The sequence below is a fragment of the Dermacentor silvarum genome, chromosome 10, assembly GCF_013339745.2.
Source record: "Dermacentor silvarum isolate Dsil-2018 chromosome 10, BIME_Dsil_1.4, whole genome shotgun sequence".
NCBI classification, from domain to species: domain Eukaryota; kingdom Metazoa; phylum Arthropoda; class Arachnida; order Ixodida; family Ixodidae; genus Dermacentor; species Dermacentor silvarum.
In genome coordinates this window covers 11,946,443-11,965,581 of record NC_051163.1, presented here as the reverse complement: position 1 = coordinate 11,965,581, position 19,139 = coordinate 11,946,443, and the positions used below count along the sequence as shown (strand labels likewise).

Sequence of the window (19,139 nt, the reverse complement as noted above, 5' to 3'; positions counted from 1 at the left end):
TGAAGTACCCTAAGAACGCTAACTCATGATAACAAAATTCCATGGAATAATTTTTCTTATTTCTACCACTGTAAAGCGTGCACCCTAGCAAGCAAGTAAGCGTTAGGTGAAGCCCACGTTTCTGCACTAACACAGAAGCCGAGCATGAAAATGCTTTTCGTTATATTATCAAACACCAGGGACACGTACTCATCAAACTAGTTTCATGAAAAAAATTTTATCTGGTTAGTTGGCATTCCAGCTTCTGCACCGAAGTTAGGCATGAGCGTGACGAGACGAGATTGGCCAATGCGATGGCCAATCACGTTCTGTGATTACGGTCATCGACTTCGATGAGATGGAAGACATTTAGATTTACTTAAAAAATATGAAATATATTAGCAGTAGGCAAACAATGAAATAAATATACTAAGCAATATTTTCTGGACGAGGAAGAAAAAAAATTTCTTGCTGAAAACTGCGCACTCAATCGTCTGAAAATTGCTACACATGATCTATATTACGACCAGCCAATTAGGTACAGTTCCGAAAGATAGCACTGCTTTTCTTTTTTTTCGAAAAAGATGCGCATATTGCTTCTCAAAAAAAAAACATAAAGCAACGCCGTCATTCAAATTTCCAAGCCGTGACCTTGCGCTTAGTACAAGCGTGCGACGCTGATTTCCCGACTGCGTACACAACAAGAACAGCACAAATGCTTTTGCACTGCGTCGGAGCCAATGCGAACAAGCAGCAAATGAAATCCAGGCTTGCAGGGAACCAATTTTATGCTTCACCGCAAAATCAATTGGCGGCAGAGCCATTCGATTCTTTACCTACTAGCATATTTGCATTTTCACAGCATGTTCCAAAGGTGTGTTCGATGGGCGCATAGGTTCACTTTCAAAGCGTGTTCATTTCTTCGCTACATCGCGATTACATTAAGCCATCAGACATGCCCTCGTGAAATTGACGGCACTCTCGAGACAAACGAGGCTTTGCATCGTTGGCATAGGACAGTCCGTCGAAGAGAGTGCTGATTGCTTCTTTCTGACGCAGAACAGCTCAGGTGGATATTTTAACCGACACAGAAAAAAAGTTGCCCGTTTGGCTTGCTGCAGTGTCGCATCACCGATTACGTGCAACGCAAGAGCAACCCATACGCTAGACTTCGGCTGCCGGCTCAGTTTACTTTCTTGGTATTACTTAACTCTAAAATGTGTAGGCCTGGACTCAAGGATATATGAGTGGACTTTCCCACTATGTGATTTGCCTCTACATCTCTGCCTGTATCGTCATTCCGTTTCTCTGTCTCTCTGTTTCTTTTTTTTTTTCATCACCACAGAGTAGCTGGCTAGAGGAAAGTATCTAAGCCCTATTTCACGGCTTTTCTTATCAAACTCTCTTTTAGTGCGAAGCTATCTTTGGCCTCATTCCAGGCACAATGGTGCAAGTTGGTGAATGGGGGGGTAGGTAAGTATTTCATGTTTCACTACAATTCGCATAAAAATAAATCCATGACAAACAGTGGAATCGAACATCTGCCTTTGAGCACAGCAGCCCAGCGCTCTAACCACTAGGCCACGATCGCTTTTCATTGACTAGGCCCCAATCGCACGCATACTCGTCTCGTGCCAAAGTCAGCCATCTCTTTGAGATATTCGATGCATGCGCCACCTGTCAGTTTCTAGTGTTCTTGCCTCGCGGCAGCTCACGCTATGAGACGCTGTGTTAGCCTGCACCGTCTCCGGGATCAGCCCGCATTTCCCAGTATTTTCCTCGTAACAGCTAACGTGCATAGAAACTATGCGACGCTGTACCACCTTCATGATGGGCCAACGTCTAAAAGGTTTTAACGTTTCATTGCCGAAGCAAAAATGTCACCTTCCTTTTGACATACGCTGCATACCATAGCCACAGGTAGGTACGATTCTGTAACACGTAGTCTCTCATGACGTCCCAATCCGTCTTTCCCTCACTTGCGCCTCGTCCAGTATCTATGCAGAACCCAACAAAAGGCATGTCATAATCATGGCGGCGGCGTCACACCCACGCTTGCGTCAGACACAAAGCTGTTCGCCTTACACAAATACGTTGGTCCGCCTGGTAACGCTTTGCGTAATCTCAAACGATTCTGGGTGTAAGAATAGTTTAAGTGAAAGGACACAGCCAACCGCCACATCGTGGTAACCTTCTGCTCCGTAAGCGGCCGAGAGATGGCGCTCGTAACTTTAGCCGGCCGGATCCGTGACAGGCATAGGTAGCGGTACAAGGTATACATAGCCAAATTTTGAGGAAGAGAACAAAGACTATGACGTATACAAAAATGCTTTAATAAAAAGCATGTACAGCATACATGACTAACTCAAGCAAGCTAGGGGAATATTCCTCACCACCCTGTTTCAAATGGGATCGAAATAAATAATCATCATCATCATCATCATCATCATCATCATCATCATCATCGGTTAGCCCGACTACAACTGATGAAATTGAAGGTAGCGACATTCTTTCATCTTGCTGTTCGAGCAGGCGTGCGATGGCTGGCGAGGAGGTTCGTGTCTTCCTGTTGCTGGAATGCAGTGACCTGCCTGCCCTCGCCCTCTCTCCACTGAAACAAGCACGTTGCCCGCCACGCCTTTCGTTTTCGTTATTTCTTGTTTTGAGTTGCTTCGGCGCCATGACACTTGCTCTTAGCCAACCCACTGCGCTGCGGACAGCGATGCGTACGGCATCTTTCGCGCGAGTTCCTCTGCCACTCGTGTCGTCACCAAAGTTTATCTTGCGTGGGGCTGCGTTACGAAGTCTGAAGAATGCAAAAATGCAAGAATGTGGCTGCCATATGACTAATGGCTTCCGCATCATGCAATTTGAAGGACGTCGGAGGTGTAAGTTTGCCGTGAATGGAAATGTGCAGGCGCTGTTGTCGGAAAACTTCTGCAAAAGGCGCTTGTTTTTTGCGTGATTGTTGCTGGAAAGCACCGATGGTACTTTCTGTAGACTACGTCACATGGTAAGAATTCTGCATAATATGGGTGAGCTGCGACAGCTGCACAGTACGGACGGACTGGTGCTTGTTTATACGTTGTGAATGTTTAATCTGCTCTGTTTTCATTGTCAACGCATTCTAAACGTGAGGAATCCATCATTTACTTATACGTATATCATTTGTTTGCAACTTCTATAAAAAAAAGCCATTCTATAGTGTTGATTGTGACAATGATAATGCAATAGCGTGCTCAATGCGCATGTATTTATTTCGCATACCCTCTCAAGATATTAAGGACTTGAGCTTTATATTTCTATGGTATCGCGTTTTAAAACGCGATAGCATTTGGAGAAACGACCGGAGAGTAAAGGACGTCGCCGATAGGTCTGCTACCCTGAGCAGCAATTAACATCAGCTCTTTTAGTGTATGTTAGAATAAACATTTATGTTGGCAATTTCATTTCCATTGTTTTCTAGCCTCATTTCGGTGCGCAAGAGCGTCTCACAAAGCTATTACGAAAAGTGCGTGAGCACAATAAACAACATCATTTTGTCAAGCCATTTAAGTGCGAATACAGGGGCCCTATAACGTAAACTATTCCAAACTGTTTTTATTCCGATCTCCTGACGTCAAATTTACGTAACCGTACGCGTAAACATGAGGCGGTGATTCACAGCGTTGTTTGAACCGCCCAATCAAATGCCCTCCTCGTTCATATGAGGTCACTTTTGGTTGATTTTAAATCTAATAGCATTGCCTACTTTTAACAGGTTTTCCTTAACTGATTGGATAGCAAGCGGCGAGTAGCATGCAGAAATGGGGGCGGTCTCGGCGAGAGCCGAGCTACCACAGTGAAAGTAGATAAGCGGATGAAGAGTGTGGTGCCGGCGTCTGGGATTGGTCTGTTTTTCCTTGCTTAGCTTGCGGTGGCTGGTCGAAAATCGCGGCGGCGTGCAACGGAACGTTAAAAATGGCGCCAAAACGTATCCTCAGCGAAGAAGAGTTGTCAGAGTGAAGTCGCATACGTGCGGAAAGTGCTCGACAACGCTACTGCTGCCACGTAAAGACTTGTATTATACGCAAATAAATCCGTTCTCCCCGGCAGCTCCGAGTAGCCCGTGTCCGAGTGATCGGTAGGCAGACATCGTCTATTCCTTTCGGAACGGGGAAGTTTCCGGTTATTTCGAAAGAAGTTCAGTTTTGTTTGGCATATTGAAGGCAGTTTTAATGCGAAAACTCACCACTCTGACGTGGTGAGTTTTCGCGGTTTTGTGACGTTGCGTGGCAGAAAGCCGAACTAGGCTTCGCCCGAAACCTTTTCACCAATAACGGAGGGCTAATTGCGAAAAAGTGTGGAATAAGAAATAATTGCTTTTCTTGTGTTTGGCCTAATGATGCATAACCAGTGCGCACGGTTCCTATCAGATGGGGAGATTTTTAGCTTTTTGTGACGTTGCGCGACAGGCAGGCGAAGCAGGGGTAGCCCGAAATATTTTTTTACTAGCGGAGCTGTTAAAGCCGGCCGTAAGTCCGTGACGCGTAAACAGAAAATGTGGGCCGATCCTAACCGTTGTGCAGAAAGGGTCCAAGCGCAATGGCACATATCCCTTTGAACAAGCGAAGATGAGCCTGGCTAAGTCTAGCTAAGGATGGTTGGGACTCCTTAAGCTTAGTCAGTCATCGATAGACAATCTATAGCCAATCAATAGCTAATCAATAATCAATAAGTTCCGGAGAATACTCGGGATGACTTGGTAGTGCTTAGCCTAGCCCAAATAAGTGGCCAATACCTTGCGCTAACCAATCAATAACTAATCGATAATTGATCAATTATCTATAAATCCCGGAAAATACTGGGGATGACTTGATAGTGCTTAGCTTAGCCCAAAAGCCAGGACTAGCTAGGTGCCCATCAGCTCCACTGTCTCTATAGCATTGCGCCTCCAGTGCAAGCTACGCTATTTTTTTCCTTTTTTACCAATTGTGGAGGGCTGATTGCAGAAATGGAATAGGAACAGTTTGAAATAGCATTACGTTATAGCGCCTTTGGAGTGAGCTTACAATAAAACCTATATGTGTTGTTGTTGTTGTTGCTTCCCTTTTTTTTTTTTTTTCGAGCACTGTGTCATTTTTATTGTATAGCGCCAAACAAGAGACGAATGACGTAATACAAATAGGCTACAAGTACATGGGCTAGCAAATCTTTCTATCCAGTCCTTCGCATCTTGTTTGGCATAAAACAACAAGTAATAAAGGATTATTACCGTCAACTAGGGCCCAAACAAACCATGTGATGAACGCGCCTCGTTAAGGATTAGTGCGAGCGCGTTCATACGATTCAGTCAGCGCTGCTTAACATAGGACCTGCTCACACAGACAACCAAGTTAGCACTTGTTTTTTGCAATAGTCGTTAATATGACGTGCGCAATTTATTGTTCAGAACAAAACACTACAGCTTTTTTGCTCCTGCTTCGAAGCATTTGAGCGCCCTTTTCCTGCAAGAAAATAAACAGTTCTTGAACCTCTGGCCCGCCTAACAAGGCCTCGGTTACTGCGCCAAGAGCCATTCGCACACTAAATGCCTAGAACAAGACACAACTGCAAGCGGGGAGTCTGGTATTAGTATAAATTACACCAGCGCGGCACACGCGAATTCTATGGGGACCACGGGCGCTACGGACCAAACCAGCAAACTGCGAGGGCGAACCGCGATGAAAAGCGCGGGCGGTGAGGAGACCAGGAGAAGGAGAGGCCAGGCGACGAGGAATGTCGATACCTTCAGTTTTATTCAGGAGGCTTCATGATGATGATTTATTGGCATCCCCTTTGAAAGGGGACGGTAACCTAGCCTGTTTGAGTTACTGCTTTTCATTCTAGCATTCTTGTACACATCTCTTTAATATTTCTTCGCTTGCTCAAAACTTCTCTGCCTTGTGCCGCTACCTATGCCTGTGACGGATCCGGTCGTATGAATCTCCTCCCTGCAAAATCAGCTTGATGATATGATGATGATGATTTAATGGCAGCGCCTTTGAAACAGGGCGCTGACAAATAGTCACCCGTATAGCCTGCTTGATTTATTCAGGTGTCCTATACATGTAGCTTGTCCTTAGTTGCGCGCACCATCTGGTGGCGTGCTGCTCAACCAGAACTCCATCCACCCCTCCCCACAAAGCGCCTCGCCAACGCCATTCACTCAGTTAAAGCATTATTAAATTGTAGTAGCCAGCTACCAGCAGAATGATTTGCACAACATCGATTCGTGGGATCGGCTTCATTGTTCTCTCTCTCATCTTGAAGTTGCATCATGTACATGCACTAAAAGAAAAACGAAGAACCGCTGCACACCATGTACGTAAAAGCAATACTCAGTCATTTAGCCCTATAGGCTCGCTTAATGTATAAAAGGAAGCACGTCGACAGCCGGCAATTTACGGCAAGAAAAACTAATCAGACGAAAACAGACTAATGACTCACTGAAAAAAGAAGAAGTCTGTGCGCGTTGGGCCAATATACAAGCCGCTTGAGGCTCAAAGAAAGTGAAATAATTTGGGGCCTGAGGACGATTGATTGCTGTGACCTAAATCGTGGTTTGGAAAGCGAAGTCCAGCGAAGCAGCTACAGCGGCAGCTGTAGAGGAGTGGTTTGCGTTGGTGGTGGTTGTTTGGTGGCGCTGCGTTCTTAAATGAAATGTGCGTCTCTGCGAGAGGAGAGTAACACAGTTCTGTAAAACGACCACCCGCGATCACCTCTGTGCTTTTGTTTCCTCCGTTTAACGCTTGCCTGGAAAGCCGGTGTTGAAGCAATTCGCGTGTCATTTTCTTGTACTTCTTTTCCTTTTTAAGTTTTTCAACTTCACCAGCATTTAGAAAATTGTCCTCCTAGACACTTCATGCCCACATGGTGCTTTCAGAATGGAGCTTTATTATTGTGAGTGTTCAGAAACGCTTCCCCGTTACAATTCTTTCAATTGACAAGATACTGCAGATAGTGTCATTCTGTTAAAGGTCTTAGTATCCATGACAATTCAAAGTCAAGATGGGGGCCGACAGAAGGAGTAGGGCACTGTGGGATAAAAGACAAGGGTAAAGTGCCTCACACAGGCTGACCGACGTTTCGATGGGCAGACCCATTTTTGTCATCAAATGTGACCTCATCATCCTTGCCGTGTTAGTTTTAACGGGTTAATCCAAAACTAACACGCCAAGGACAACGAGGTCGCTTTTGAGAAAGATAGGTCCACCTAAAAGAACTTCTTCTTGGGCAAGTTGGTGCTGACATTTCCTGGGTATACTTGAATGTGGCGCGAAAAACATTTCGTTAAAAGGGGACAGAAGGTCTTCACTGTCTCCTCTCTTCTGTCCCCTTTTCACGAAATGTATTTCGCGCCGCATTCAAGTACACCTAGGAAAAATAAGTCCACCTATTGAAACGTCGGCCAACCTGTTTAAAGCACTTTACCCACGTTTGTCCAACTTTTATCCCACTTCGTATCAATGATATGATTTCTCTAAAGCTTTTTACTTTTGTCTACTGCAGTTATCCGTCCTACAACATGCTTATCTTGCTTGGTGTTCACTGCGTTTGGCTCAGTAGAATGCGTGAAACGAAGCGCTGTAGGTCTTTCGGGAAACCGCTGCCTATGTTCGCAGTGTGTATGCAGCTGAAGAGCCATCGCGATACTAGTTATCCTTATGGGACACGCGTACATTAGTTTGCTTGTGTTATCGGTGAATGTGTTTACAGTTACTTTCATTTATTATAGTGCTTCTTCATTCAAACTTGAACCATACGCCCGCGTAATAAAAAAAAATGAGCAGTATGGTTTCGTGATAAAGGCACTACAGTTCTGCGGGACGACGGTTTCCGATCCAATGGTTGATATGACAATTCTTTCACCTGTTTGTTCGTTTGTTTTAAGGAAGATCACGCGATGATCTGCATCTCTCTTGGACAAACTGCATCACCATAAATACGCACATCCTGTCACCATGCATGATTCATATATAGAAGGCGGTTCCGCAACCCGAATAAACAGATCCTTAAGGAATATATATGTTCTTATTTATTCGTGATCTTGCATATAACGCATTCATCTGCACTCATCACCCGACTTTGTGTCTGTACGGGTATGAAGGTATTATAGAAGCCGGAAGAGCTACGCCCTATAGAGAGGAGACGGCACGGCTGGCCACGTTTTATACTAATTAGATCCAGGTGAATGTTCTGGCTCTAGGAAGGCGTGGTGCATAAATGCAGGGCTATGTCAGCTTTGGTAGCGTCCACGCAACCCAAAGCTTCGTGGGATTCCAATATGGTTTAGGCCACAGTGCCGAGCGAGAGCCCAATTCCTAATTAGTCAGGAGCAGGCAGTCCGAGCAAATTAATGAATCAACGCGCAAGCGCCAGACAGAGGGGAGGCGACAGCTCGAAAGCACCGAGTCATCTGCGCTTACTAGAAACGCCTAATTGTAATTCAAACACACAGGCTAGCATAAACAAGCAATAAAGACCTGCTGCATAATATTTTATGCGCAGGCGCGTGTGCACTGGTTATATCAGCCACGTTATACCCGTGAAGTGAACGAAATTGCGAGGTTACGTAAGTCTTCCTGCTTATGTTTATGCGCTAGATGATGTAGAGAGGATGCTGTTTGGTAATGTTTAGTGTGGGTGGGTGGAAGATCCACTTTTTGCCTGCCAGATGCAATGAGTTTACGAGTTCTTTCTCATAGTACCCGCGTTTGACGACGCAAATGCAATGACGTAATTATTCAAATGCGCGCACACCCACAGACGCGAACACGCGCAACCAACGGGTAAAACGCGATATTGCCATCGATGCTTGTCCGTGGCACTTGTTCTCACGAGATAAAGCGTAGTACGTCAATAGTGTGCGAGTGTCAGGATAATCCGAACAGTTTATTTCAGCCACAATGGCACCAAGATTTGGCACAAAATACGAGGGTTGTTCAATAAAGACTGAGACTGATACTCTGAAATCATAATTTCTGAAAATTATTCATCGACATTTGTATCCCTCTTTTTTTATAGAAACGCAAAGGGTCAATGTAAAATTTTAATAAATAAATAATAATAATAATAAATAATAACAATAACAAAACAATAATAAAATAAATAATAAATAAATCATCAGTCTGAGTCTTTATTGAACAACCCTTGTATATCCTAGAACGTACCTTAACGCTATCGTATTTCATTCGTTCACGGCTGTACATTCAAGAACGTGCACACGTACAAACACGCGTGCGCCCGCAGCTCAACGCGCTGACTGACGACGTTGGTCATCATGGCACGCACATTCCGTACGCCATTGTTATTCTCCTGGTTAGCTGTGTACATTCGAGCACTGCTCCTCCTCCTGCTTCGCTTCCCGATTGGCGAAGTCGAGAGTTTCACTGGTATTCCCCTCCCCTCTTCATTTCGATTTCGCGCTAGGTATTGGAAGAGGAGGAAAGAAATGGAGAAGGCAGGGATATTAACCAGAAATGCGTCTGGTTGCCTACCCTACACTAGAGGACGGGAAAGCATAAATGGCCATCAAATCTTAGTAACTAACCTCCTTGATGGTCATACGTGTTATGGTCTTAAATTGTTGAGTATGAACCGACTAGCCCAGTAACACGTACTACTGATTCCGAGAGAGTGGCACAGAGAAAAGTCACGTGGATATTACGTCAACGCGTGTGTTTCATTGGGGGCTGTTTAAACTGAGGAGCAGCAGCGGCACCCCCTCTGGCAATTCTCTACACAACGAAGTGATACATTGACACACAGAAACATTGATAAAGTTCCCAACAAATATTCTATGGATCCAGCTGCGCTTCAGTTCTTCCTTTAGTGACATTTTAACCACACTGCGTTTTGCACGTCATTTCCCTGCCTTTCTTTGGATGCCGTAAAATAATGAATGCCAAATTCACGATGCCTCCAAGCAGCGCCCAATACAAAAGTAATTTATTTCATTAGCGAATGCTGACTTGTTGACTGAAGCTGTTAACGTCTTCGACAGTTTGCAACTCATTTCTGCGCATTATAATGAATGGTTTCCGCACGCAAGCATGCCCATTCACCAGTTTACAAACGAAATGCAATAATTTACCTACGAAGGCGTCAAAACCCTTATAACACTGGCCGTAGGAAGGAGCGGTTCCCCAGGTGCAGGCGAAAAATAGCCCGGGAAATGCGGCGCGGCTTTGGCTCTCTCTGCAATCAGGATTTCCGGGTTCACTGGCAGGTGTGTAGTCAAGTTCGCCCACTGCAATCATTTCCAAGCGTAAGCTACCCTTCAAAAGGACCAATTCGCAGGCGATGCAACACCTCGCGTTACTTTTGTCGTTACACCGGAACACCACCATCACCTTAATTGTTCATGGCAGTAGTGCGACCATTTACCATAAAAGAAAAAAAATATTGTCCCATCTGTATTTTTTTTTACTTCGCAGCAGGTTTTGCGCAAAGTATCAAAGTATGCGTTTAGGATTATTAAAAAATGAAATTGTGGGGTTTTACGTGCCTAAAACCACAATTTGATTATGAGGCACGACGTAGTGGGGGACTCCGGAATAATTTGGACCACCTGGGGTTCTTTAACGTGCACCTAAATCTAAGTACACGGGTGTTTTCGTATTTCGGCCCCATCGAAATGCGGCCGCCGTGGCCGGGATCTGATCCCGCGACATTGTGCTTAGCAGCCCAACACCACAGCCACTAAGCAACCACGGCGGATGTTTAGGATTATTGCTTCGCATCGAAGTACTCGTACAATACTGTGATCCCACACTACATTTTTTTTATTTCATACATAACGCAAGCTTGCATATGGAGGCTGTTGCAGGACATGGGAAAGTGCGTTGCATCAAAATATGAATGACAAACTGCTATACACTTGTTAATATTGCAGTTAACAACAAAACGTAGTTGAGCATTACAGTAAGAGGTTGTGACCTTCCTGAGCCAGCCCTTAAAGATTAATGTAGAATACAGGTGCAGAAGATGAAAAACAAAGCGTACATGAAACCAATTCCCAACAAAATTCGGTGTCTGTAGGCGATCTTAACAATCACGATACATACTGATAGACATATTTTTCAAGCATGGGAAGAAAATTGTCACGGTGAGCAAATTATAATATCTCCGGGCAACGAATTCCAATCTCTGATTGTATGAGGAAAGAATGAATACCTGAATGTGTCAGTGTGGAACATATATTGAATTAAATGTTTAGCATGTTTAGTTGCAGTGTTTTGCCGTTCTTGACGGGTGCAAATAAAGTCACTTCTCTCTCTCTCTCTCTCTCTCTCTCTCTCTTGCCGTTCATACAAAGATACAAAATTAAATGAAAGCGCGTTAACGCTTAAGTACTCGTCATTGTGTGTATGTGTTTGATTTATTTTCTCATTTTCGAAGTCATCCCTGCATATTCATTACAAAAAAAGAGGTTCCGATAATGCCGGAGGCGAAAGAATTACTAGCATTTCCAATATCACCAAATAGATCAATTCATGCGCCCTGTACGTTAGCCATGTGCATACAGATCCCACCAAAGCCATGTTTTACAGCGATTCTTCTTCATCCTTTTCTGCTTTCTGGTCCTCCTGTTGTTCGTAATCCTTTCACAATGACATCCAGCTTTAGAACGTTCTATTATAGAAACCTTCCTTTGCGACAGCACACTCAACATTTTGTAAAAGTGGGGCTGTGTCTTGCGGGCTTTGTCCCGCTAGAAAAGTTAGTGCTGCCTCGTGCTTCGCGCTGCGATAAGTAAACAACAAATGATCGCAACTTGTGTTAAATACGCGTTGGCAGCTTGAGCAGGCCCTTTTGGGGGGCTCTTTCTCTCCGGGAGCTTTCTGCTCTCAAGGGAGACCATTGCTTTGTAAAGCTGCAGCACAATAGCTTTTACATGCATGCTCCGAACCATGTTGGGCAGATGTATAAATATGTAAACAAAAGAGTGACGAATATTTAAAAAGGTGTCCCTTTTATATCCCTACAATGAAATTTGCCCATATTTCTTGCAAAGTTAATAACTGAACTAAGGGTAATATTAGTCAGTGAAGAAGTTCTGTGCAAATAAGATTAACTTTTTATAATAAACAAGGTTAGATTCTCGCCGTAAATGTCAAGCTTATTTACCACGACCTCGCAAGCTTTTGTTTCGAACAAGCTTACACGATTTATACAAATTGGGTTTGTCTGCAGAGCCCTCCACTTACTGCAAACTTTATCGTTTTTGTCACTCCCCAATCGCCTACTATCTTTGTAGCTTCCTCACAATATTCTGCAAGGTATCTACTAAATTCACTACGATATTATTATTATTATTATTATTATTATTATTATTATTATTATTATTATTATTATTATTATTATTATTATTATTATTATTATTATTATTATTATTATTATTATTATTATACCTACAATACGCTCAAAAATTCACTTTTCTTTCATTGCATTTCTAACGAACTAAAAATACAATAAAACTGAAAGACCATGCACACAAAAAAGCGGGGCAAACACACCTAGGGGATAAGTGGCAGCTTGAATTTCTTGAATTGAGGCGCTGTCGTTTTTTTTTTTTTTTTGCAAATTTTATTATAACGATGATCACTATAACCCCGTTGAACGTACCGAAGCCAGCATTACACGTAATTCAAAACATCTCTGGAGCTACGTGCGCTCTCACACTTCTAAAAAGAGCGCCGAAGATGTACGTCTTGCTGATGAAAATGGCGATCCTATCCCAAAACCTGCTGATGTCTTTGCAGAACATTTCTGTTCTATATTTGGTGCAAAGAATTCTTCAAGCTCAAGTAACCTTCCTTATCACTCTGGTAGGGAGTGTACGCTGTCAGTCTATGAAGACCTTGTTTTTAAGTGCATGAAGTGCCTCAAACATTCCCTTTCTTGTGGCACTGATGGTATTGCTCCCGGACTGCTTAACATGTATGTAAGCATACTTGTCCCTGTTTTCACATGCATCGTCAACAGTTCCCTAACGTTTCCTATCGCTTGGCAGGTAGCACAGATAGTGCCCGCTCAAGATGGGGTGCTAGAAGTGCAGTTACTAACTACCAGCCTATATCTATCCTCTGCGCAGCGTCAGAAGTGTTTGAATCTGTATTGCATTCCCTGCTTTCTGTTCGTACTAAGAACATTTTAATATATGAACAGCATGGCTTTGTATCGGGGCATTCTACAACAATGAACTTTGTCACATTATTGTCCCATGCTTCCGGTGCCGGTTCATAGTAGGGGCCAATTAGAAACTCTTTACTTTGACCTAAGTAAAACATTTAATGTAGTTCGCCATGAGCTTCTCATTACGAAGCTCTCGCAAATGAACATACCTTCTTCCACCACTGCCCTGGTATCAAATTACCTAAACAACGGATCATGCTTCGTTGGCATTAATGGATAGAGCTCTGTTAGATATGTGGTCGCTAGCGGAGTTCTTCAAACATCTGTTCTTGGCCCTCTTCTCTTCCTACCATTCATCAATTACCTTTCGTCAGCAATTCGACACTATTCATTTCTTCTATATGCTGACGACTTAAAGATATTTAAGACTGTCAAAAGTGTTCGCGACTGCATTGACCTCCAAAAAGACTTTTTTTTCCCTCTCAAACTGGTGCAGAAACAATAATGTACTCCTAAATTCTTCCAAAACTATGGTATTAACTTATACGCGGAAAGCACATCATGTGCAATTTCTCTACACCCTTCGGGAAGTTTCACTATCCAGGGTCGATGAAATGAAAGATCTTTGTGTGTACTTCGATGAAGTGTTATGCTTCTCTCCACACGAAACAACGTACCCTTCGCGCTCTTGGTATTGTTTGTCGTATATCACATTACTTCCACTACTCTGCTGACTTTCTGAAATTGTATTCTAACGCATGTCTTCCACTAAGAGAGTGTATCTGTGTAGTTTGGGGCACAACATGCGAATCTAATTCTGGCCTAAATGAACGCGTCTATTATAAATTGATATCTATATTCAAGCGCCGCTTTCGCCGTTCTGGCGACCATAGTCCAACCCTCGCAAATATATACCTCAACTCACATCTCTAAAATCAAGACGTATTAGATCAGACCTGTTGTTCATCTATACGGTGGTTCAAGCCACTATACATTGCCCTATTCTTCTTGATCATGTACAATTTCCCGTGCCCCAAAAGTACACCAGGCAATATTCCCCGTTTTCTACGCGGCTTTCTTCCATTAGATATTGTCCGCTATGGCTCGACTCCAAAAAGAAAAAAAAGAAGATAGAAAACAAAAGAAAGAAAAAAAAGGTAATAAGTGTTTTCCGGTACTGAGATATTTCAGACTTTCTTCCGTGTTTTGTATATATGTAGAAAATCATAAATGATTACCTCCCTATTTCGCCGGCCTCCTCATTTTTTGTTTCCCTGTGTGCTTAAAAAATATGTAGCTTTACGTGCTAAAACAACGATCTAATCGTGAGGTACGCCGTAGTGGGGGACTCCGGAATAATCTGGACCACCTGGTTTAGCATATCCCTGTACATATCATACAGAACACCCTCCACATTCCTGTGAACTTTTGTTTCGATATGACCATTAATACCTCAGAAATCAACGCGGTCCTCTGCCAGTTATAAAGCGTTAAAGCCAAAAGAACCCGATCACATAGTTTCTTAGATCACAACTTATGTTCGCAGTTAAATGAAGCCGGATATAGTTTCTCATCTTCACGCTGCTCGATATTGACGTTGATATCTACCGATCAAACGAAGCACCGTGACCGCGCCGTGGAGATATACATGAGGGCACAGCGAAAATTCATCCGCGAATTATTTTTCGGTATAAAGACTTTTGCCTGTTGATAATTCAAATATTTAACTCTTTATTGTCGTAAAATTGGTTTACTTTACATAAGCTTCTTAGCTGGCATTCTTCGCAAACTTTACCCAACCTTAAGGATAAGTATATCTGCATGCCCGTGTTCGGCTATTAAAATGTTAATTTCTCCCTATAACTTATTCCTAATTTACATAAATTTAATACTGGCACTAATAAATCATGCGTTGCTTTCTATGTAGTAATTAATTATTGATTAAATTATTTAAACCCTGGCGGCTTTCTAAGCCGCCGTGTAGAATACAAGATGTGAACATCAGGTGCATATAACATGTAAACATCGATTGTGTAATCACGTAGACCGCGCCAACAGCACGGTGCGGTGCTGCACGTAGTCATGTGTCATATCTTCGGCGGTCTGTCCTGAGCCGGACTAAAGATAACTTGCTCAATAAACTATAATGAACAAATAATTATGCAGATATAAGGCACTGGTTAATTAAATGCTGTGCAACTATTGCGATGAGTACAGCTGTCTTTATTTTCCTTCTATACAGCGTTTAATTTCAAGCAATGTTTATACCAGGCGCGATCAAGACCGCAACTTTAATATCTTTCGTCTGAAGTTGCACAGTTCTTGCGCTTTAAAAGCATGCAATGAACGTTTAATGCGTCATTAGAAACAAAACTAGGTAAAAAGTAGGAAAGAAGAAGAGAGCGCACTTCTGTCAGCAGCGGAAAAAAGTCGTCACCGGCAAAACACTTTTTTATTACCGCCTGAACTATATAAAACAAAATATATTGTTCAGTACTGCTCAACGCGCCAATCTAGCAACTTGTTTAGTTATATTTCTAATGGCCTTATGCAAGCATTGTGTACAGCTTCGTACAGCCTTCTTTACACTGTTAACAAAAATATGCACGAACAACATGGCATTATTTATGGCCATGCTGTTGAACTCAAGTTTTCGTTGTACTCAGACGCACAGCACGCGAGATAAGCTTCTCAATTTTATACGCCACCTGAGGTCCCCTATCTTTCCCAGCGCTTCGCAGTCACTCAGATTACACGAGTGCCGCCAGTGTACTCTGAAGTTCAAAAAAATTAAATCCCGGGGTATTACGTGTCAAAACCACGATCTGATTATGAGGCACGCCGTAGTGGGGGACTGCGGATCACTCTGAAGTCCGCCGTTTTCTTGACCAGTTTGCTCTTGCAGCGGGAGCTTTGGGGCATTTTAGTAATTGACTTTTTCAAGCCATTTGTAAACGGGTTTCCTTTTTTTTTTTTTAGTGAAGTGCGAAAACGAAAGGTCATATGAACAAGAGTACATACTGCTAATGAGTAAAGTAAAGTTAATAACTACTGTTAATAAGTAAAGTAGCTCACCTCTAATGCAGAGACGCGGATTTGGTACCGGCCTGCGGAAAGTTATCTCTTCATCCGCTTTCATATTTTTTTGCCCTATTATTTATACATTTCAATTCATCATCATCAGCAGCAGCAGCCTATTTATGTCCACTGCAGGACGAAGGCTTCTCCCTGAGATATCCAATTTCCCCTGCCTTGCGCTAGCGGATTCCCACTTGCGCCTGCAAATTTTCCAACTTCATCACTCCACCTAGTTTTCTGCCGTCCTCGACTGCGCTTCCTTTCTCTTGGTACCAGTCTGTAACTCTAATGGTCCACCGGCTATCCATCCGATGCATTACATGGCCTGCCCAGCTCCATTTTTTCCGCGTAATGTCAACTAGAATATCGGCTATCCCCGGTTGTTCTCTTATCCACACCGTTCTCTTCCTTTCTCTTAACGTTAGGCCTAACATTTTTCGTTCCGTCGCTCTTTGTGCGGACCTTAACTTGTTCTCGAGCTTCTTTGTTAACCTCCAAGTTTCTGCCCCATACGTTAGCACCGGTAGAATGCAATGATTGTACATTTCAATTAAGCATAACAAATAACTTCCCCTATGCTTTTTCCGGCTGTATTATCTGTTCTATTGTGTGGTTGTGACTAACGAAAATTGAACCCTTCGGCTCAACCTATTCTTTCACTCGTGGCGATAGAGAACGGTTCGCTAACTTACAACGTTAGTGACAGTTAGTGGACCTTTCTTGTCTTTGTACGCATCGCTTACGTGATGTGGTCGAAATATCAGTGCGAACAAATTTTTAGCTCTGGATTGGTTGTGGAAAGAATGCAATTAATTCAGGGGCCAGATTATGAAGACGCCGCGGCCAACAAAGTCGAGACGGTGCCGCGGCGTCTTCATAATCATTTCAAACCGATGGAATGCATTCCAAAACGGTGATCAGCTCAAGATTTCTGCTGGTCTCACACAGACTGCAGTATTGGTTTGCTGCGTGATTTTAAGCACGCACTTATAACGTCAGATTATAGAACTACTCGGATTCAGACGTTTTTGAGCGTGCGATATTTTCCCCTAACAAATATGTCAGAACGGACTTCTTGTGCAAAGGTTCTTTATAACAGGTCTTGGGTCACGCGCACATCGCAATACGAAGTCAGTCAGTATCGAAGCGCGAACTAGTCCTCATTAATGCAAGGAAGATAATATGCCAAAGAACGCGAAGGTGCCGCATGCGCATTAACCGCTGATAGCATTCATATTTTTCTCAGGCCAATAATTAATCGGTTAGCATACCAGTCAGGTTCAAAGGTTATTGAATGAGACGAAGATTGAGTGACCCCCTCTGTATGCCTCATACTGCCTGTTAGATATTGTTTAGTTTTTTTCGCCAATTCTTTCTAGCTGAATATGCACCAACGGGATCGTCAAAAGCCGTGCTAAATCAAGGCGTAAGGGGGTCAACTGATACCTTTAATACGTGAGAATGTGTTTATATTTTTGGCCACATACGGCTCATTTTTCTTTTTCTATACACTTCTTCGTGCAGTTGTCTCATAGCTACGCAACAATTTGCATTGAACTTTTTTTTGCATTGCAGAAATCGATATTACTTTACAATTACGCGTATATATAGTCTGATAGCTCGTCACTGTAAGCAATTAAGGATTTCACTTCAGGATGCGCTGAGTATTGTCTTACTGGATGTGAAACAGATCAGCCGCTGTTAATAACGTAACTGGTCGCGGTTTAAAGATAGCCGCATCAACTCACGTTGTGTGGCTAAAAATTACGAGATACTACAAATTCCGCTGCGCAAACTCGCACGGAAAGCCCAGTCTGATAACAAATATGTCGAGATTGCTTATCGTCACTTACCAAGCGCCGACGACTTCAGCCTTCTGTTATCCGTGCGTCACTCCGGGATCGTGGCGAAGCTGTCTTCTGGTCAAAACTTTTTGCGGAGATGAGAATACTGCGAATTCGTAGCCCGTAGGCATCCATTGATCGTTCACCAAACTTGTTCACGTGTGGCTACATGTTTCGACCACCAGGACCTATCGTTTCCTCATTGCATCCTGCACACACACGCATCAGCAGGTCAAAGACGAACGCTCACGACAAAGATAACGCTCGCAGAATTCCACGTCCTCGCAGGGACTTCCTCGCGGAAACGGAGTAATCCTTAAGGCACCGACACCAACATCTTATAAAACGCCGCAAAAATGGAACCACCAGGCAAACACTGTAGTTCAAGTCATGCCGGCAACAAAACTTCGCCGCACGGGGCCTTCTTTTCGTCAAGGAATGGGAATTCCGGAGTCTTGAAAGTGAACTTGAACTTCAGTTTTGAGCTTCAGCAGGTCAATGCACCGCGGTTGGTGCGCGAAAACAGGAGCACCAACAGTTTAGCCACCAGTTTCACCAGCCATGTGAGAGTGGATGCCGATATCTTGAACGAAGAAACGGTCCCGGCCGAAGTGCAGCAGGCGAAGAATGCCGAACTACGGCGGAAGAGGCAGAGAAGCTTTCTCGGATCGTCGCCTTTTTTGTTTTTTTTGTTTCGCTTTCACGGAGTGTCCCTAACTTTGGGCAGCGCGCTGGCGCGCAAAAAGTTTTGGGGCGACCACGCCGTCGGCGCTTCGTTTTTCGATCTGAGCATCCCGCCAGTGCCGACGAGCGCACAGGGCCGGGAATCAAAGCACGAAAGAAAAGAAAAATCGAAGACGGAGGCACAGTGACGCACAAGCGGTGCGGTGGCGCCATCTGTCAGCGGAAAGCGCCAACGATGACCCGGCAACGTGCTTGTCACTACCGCCCTCGCTTACGCGGACGGGCGAGCATCAATGAGAGCCGCCGGAAAATTTTGCGAAATGAAAAGTTTCCAGCGATGACTGGAAGCGTAAAAGATAAGAATTGCTGCTCCAGAATCCACCCGCTCCGGGTTTT

At 43.6% G+C, this 19,139-nt stretch overlaps 1 protein-coding gene across 1 annotated transcript in view; it reads right to left on the bottom strand.

Annotated features, from left to right (window-relative positions):
- LOC119466032 (trissin receptor) overlaps positions 1-18,891 on the bottom strand; it is an 80,363-nt gene extending 61,472 nt beyond the window's left edge. The window contains exon 1 of the mRNA XM_037726526.2: positions 18,069-18,891. The gene's annotated coding sequence lies outside the window, so the exon portion shown is untranslated. The remainder of the gene's footprint in view (positions 1-18,068) is intronic.
- Positions 18,892-19,139: the final 248 nt, after the last annotated feature.